Genomic DNA, 5,457 nt, shown 5'->3' on the forward strand with positions numbered 1-5,457 from the left:
AACGTTTTTTTTAGGGTAATTCTGGACATGGCAATACCATATTGTATTGTATTTTTACAATTTTTTAAAAAACTTTTTTACTTTGTCTCACTATGGAACTATCATTTTTTGCAGGCTGATTACTTGTATAGCATGGGGATGCAGTTGCATCCCTGTGCTATGCAAACTGTCAACTCTGCACCGACACATAAAGTTGCTGATCATGCTCTGAGCATGATCTAGCAACTTGACTATCTCTGGTTACCCAGATGTCGTCATGACTACATCAGGTTACAATGGCAACGATTGGGACCCTGCAATGATTCTACGGAGTCTCCGATCCAAGGGCAGAGGGTCTGTCTACCCTCTGCCTACTCCCGTAATGCTGAAATTGAGTTTGATCGCAGCATTTAGGGGTTTAAAGTGCCGGGAGTGGTGCGGGACCTATCAGAATCAGCTGACACCCGGCTGCGATCTAGTGCACAGCTTGTGTGCGCTCATGATCGTGTGGACGTAATAATCCGTCCCTCATCTATAAGTACCAGGCCGCAGGGACGTATTACTGACAATGTTGGAAAGGGGTTAAAGGAGTTAATAGTTAAAATCAATACCGCAAACAAAAAATTAAAAAAAACATATATTCTCCTAAGGTCCTAGGGTCTGGGTAGTGCACCCTAATGGGAAACTTCTATCAGTCTGATGTTATGGGATCAAATTTGACCCCAATTGATACCCTACCTTACCACAGATGTTGAGCACCCTATGATACGCAAGTGGCGCCCCCCATAACATCAGTCTGACAGCAGTCTCCCATTAGGGTGCACTACCCGGACCCTAGGTGTATATATATTTTGTTGATTTTTTGTTTTGGTATTGATTATAACTATTAACTCCTTTAATGGATATTTAATAAGTAATGTTTTTAGTGGTATAGTTTTTCTGTGAATAGTTTTTTCACTAGCAGGATCAAATGCGAGAAGAGAACAGCGTTGAATCAAGAAATCAACTCTTCAAGTCTTCTATAACTATTAACTCCTTTAATGGATATTTAATAAGTAATGTTTTTAGTGGTATAGTTTTTCTGTGAATAGTTTTTTCACTAGCAGGATCAAATGCGAGAAGAGAACAGCGTTGAATCAAGAAATCAACTCTTCAAGTCTTCATCACAAAGAGCTCCCCCTAAAAAATATATAGATTCCAGAAAAGGCAAAAAACCCACATCTAATTCCCTTCTCTGGGATCCATTCCTAGATCTGCCTAAAGTCACGGACATCTGTTTTTCGCACACATGTTCTGTGTTTTTCACGGATAGAATACATACCCATTATAGTGTATGGGGCTGCTCACATGTGTCCCTTTCTGAGCCAAGTTATAGATGAAACTTGCTAATGCAAGTTAATGGGTCTGATAAAAAAAACAATAAAATAGATAGTGCGTGGGTGCCATTCATTTTTCATATGTGTGCTGTCCATTTTCTTCACTTTATTGTTTTTGCATATGAGAAAAATGAATGCCACACTTTTGGCAAATATGGACACATGGATCAAAAATTTATGAAAATGTGATTCAGCACACTTATGAAAATAAGAATGAGGCGTAATGGTATAGACATCTGTATTAATGTTTGCTCTTGATTTAAGTACAGTCGTGGCCAAAATTTTGAGACTGACACAAATTTTGATTTTCAAAAAGTTTAGTGCTTCATGCTTTTTTCAGCAACATGGAGCACCATGTCACAAGTGATAATTAAATGACTGGGTCAAGAAAAGATTTACATTTCAGATCCACGGCTAGGAAACTCCCCAGATTTCAATCCCATTTAGAACCTGTGGTTAATCCTCCAAAGGTGAGTGTGCAATTTAATACACGGAAACTTTGACAAATTCCAAGCACTGATTAGTAACAATAGGCAGTCATCAGTCATGAGTTGGCCCAATGTCACGACTCAGTTGGCGTGTAACCCTGGACCAGGGGCTCCTTCCCTGTACTTAACACTAGGGGGCACCTTATCTAGTCATATTCCCTGGGTTACTTCTGAAGGTGAAGATGCCGAGGCCACGTACCTTGCCTTATCTCCTGTATCCGCCCTCCTTCTGTACCCTTCCCAGACCCAGGAAAGAGGGGAGTAGTTGTGCACTACAGTACATCAACCAGACAAACAAGGCAACATGAACAAGGGCAACTGAAAATACCAGGCATACAAATATTCACTCACAAATAACAGAGGAATGCATCGGGAGTTGAGGATGGGGAAAAACCAAAGTAGGAAAAGGAAAGGAATTATCACACTTACAAACCCAAGCAACAGTCACTGATAAACCCACCATTCACCTTCTCATATAACCACTAACTCCTATCCTCTCAGCCATGCAGCATAAGCTTGCGCTGGTGATGTGTGTCAGTCAGGAACCAGATTAAATAGGGGATAGGAGTGGCTGACCGTGCTCAGCTGAGAGCCCAGACTCCCAGAGCTCTCACATTGGCCGATTAACTCCACTACTGCCAAAACAAATTTACACCATTTAAAAAGCAGGTGAAGTGCTTCTTTTCAGTGCAGGAGTAGGAGCCATCAGATACTGCGGTCTCCTGTCTCCTCTCTGTCGCGGTAAACCTGTGACACTCAGAAGCTGATATCCAATTTGCCAGGGCGAATTGCAGGGGTCTTGAAAAATAAAAATCAACACAGTAAATATTGAATCCTTGCATAAGCTTGATGTAGTAAAGGTATAAAAAGTATGAAATTCTTATAATTGTACTTCAGTAATCATAGAAACATTTGATGAGAAGAACTAAAAAAAATAAAACTTTGTGAAATCCAAAATTTGAGTGAGTGGTTTTTGGCCACTGCTGTAAAATACTCGTTTTATAACTAAGTTTATATGCTACATCTATAGTATTTGAGTTTAAGGCATAGCAGGTTTTTTTTTCTTTAAGATGCTTTTAAATCTGCTTCTGTCTTCTTTTCTGTGTGTCCTGACAACCAGGTATTTACACACATTGTAGCTAGAAAATGTCAGGGCTGAGGAGAGCGGCCAAGCCTTGTGACGATGTTTGTGCTGCATGAAGTGACAGTTTCTCTACGCCCAACGAAGTCAACAAGTGACCTTTTAGTTATGATTAAGAACTTTAAAATTTCTTTCACAAAATATGCATATTTTTGTAGCAAATGTTAACATATATAATATAGGAAAAATATATATCTTTGTAAAGTGTTAGCCAGTAGATAGGAAAATATTAAAATTTCAAAGTCTTCAGTGGTTGATACCTTTTTATGGTTAACTGAAAAGACAGTAACAAATTGCAAGCTTTCCAGACTACTCAGGTCGAGACTTGGATAGTCTCGGAAGCTTACAATTTTTTTATCATCTTTTCAGATAGTAAATAAAAGGTATCAACCATTGAAGGCTCTAAAATTTTAAAATGTAATATATGTAATACAAATTATATGACCGATAAAAAAATTGGAGGAAGGGAAGAAATTCCAAAAGGCAGAGTCTGGAAGGAAAACAAGACAGTATTTCCAGTGTAGTGTGGCAAGTAAGTGAGGAGTAAAGGCACATGCTCACGTTGAGTATTTGGTATTTTACCTCAGTATTTGAAAGCCCAAACCAGGAGAGGAACAAAGGAACAATTAGAGGAAAAGTATAATAGAAATAAGTCACCACTTCTGTATTTATCGCCTACTCCTGGTTTCAGCTTACAAATACTGAGGCAAAAACTCTCCAAATACTCAACGTGTGCATGTGGCCTAATTGGACAGGAGGTTTGGCAACCAGTCAGTGGGCTTCAGAAGCCTACTGAAAAAGTGAAAAGAGAGTGAGATGGGGAGAAAGAAATAGTAAACGCATTACAAAAAGACTCCAACAAAGATATGCGGTAACTCTACTAAACAGAAGAGACAGTAGAAGTGGGCAGTCCGGCAATGCCAGAGAGTAAAGTGCACAGTTTATGCTTCCAGTTGTGGGACACTCCACACCGCTAACATTCACAGTAGGTTTTAATTATTACTATAACCTGTTGTAATCAGCGTGGGTGTCGTAGGTGTCCTACACTGTATGCAAATCCAGGCCTACCATGTGTGGATACACAGGTAAGGGTACCCTCACATGAATGTATTTCCACTCCGAGTGCTGTCCATGTGGAAAGTAAATCATTCTCAGGGCACAGGAACCTATACTAGTGTTTGGGTGCATTCATATGAATGATTTTCTACATGGACTAAAACTCCTAGGGAAGAAAAATCACAGCATATGCTAGTTTTATACATTTTTTATGAGACTTGGCTATATATGGTATTTCAATGGGTGTGCAAAAAAAACCCTCAGGTCCTATACTGACCCCATCCGTATAATATACATTTGTAATTATGAACATTGAAAACTGTTTGGCCTTGTACAATTTTTTTGATTATTGATGTAAAAAATAAATGTCGTACTGTTGCCATTCAGATGTCAAAAAAGGATATACTGAGGGCATAGAGATGGCATATAGATAAAAGTAGTTTTTTTCTGGATAAAAAATGGACAATTTTTCATATACTTGTGTGAACTAAGCCTGACAGTGATCAATTTGTCCATTTATGGAAGAGACTTGTGGAGAAAACAAACATTAGCAGTAATCCTGTCCAAATGACAGTAGCCAGGCAGTCAATCATCCAAAGAGTACACCCAACCTCCGGCTTAAACCTATAAGCCCAGAACTCAGGTATAGAAAAAGCTCTCTCACAGCATTCCAGTTGGTGGGTAAATAAATCCTTTATTCCATTTAAAGAAACTGACAGCAACATTTCGACTCTAAATGAGTCTTTCTCAAGCTGACATACGCAGTGAGATAACAAAGATATATAGTACCACATAATGTCACATGACCAATCAGTTATATAAATAAAAGATAGTATGTACCACTGCGCTACCCAAGAAAAGAACAAAAAAGCTAAGACTTACTTGGTAAGGAATCAGTTATTGAGTATAAGAGCCACTTGTTCCTTTAGAAGAGGGGTAGAACCTAATGGTAGTATATTATAAAAGGGGATATCATAAAGTCAATGAAATAGATGAAAATAAAATAGTGCAAATAAATAGTAGGGGATATTGCATATATACACTTACTTATTGTGTGAAGCTGTTATGTGCTACACTGTGAGGTATTCCTGTGTGGATACTGATATTAATCCGTCCACAGGTTTAGGAAATATTTCTGTAGGGAAATAGTATATTGCGTATTATGGAACATAAATATACAACCTCAACCTAATATTTAGTATTAATATCGATTCGAACTACTCACTGCTTGTGTAGAGCTCTGGCAGCTGCACCTGTTAGTGCGTGCTTGCCGCAGTGAGGTGAACCGGTACTAGTAAAAAAAGGGGGAAAAGAATGGTAATGTAAACAATCTGACGTGATATGAAAAAAATGTCCTAGAACTTGAAAGAACTGGCGATGTCAGAGGAATTAAATTAGACGTTCACTCACCAAATAC

The sequence above is a fragment of the Ranitomeya variabilis genome, chromosome 3 (genome assembly GCF_051348905.1).
Source record: "Ranitomeya variabilis isolate aRanVar5 chromosome 3, aRanVar5.hap1, whole genome shotgun sequence".
NCBI lineage: Eukaryota > Metazoa > Chordata > Amphibia > Anura > Dendrobatidae > Ranitomeya > Ranitomeya variabilis.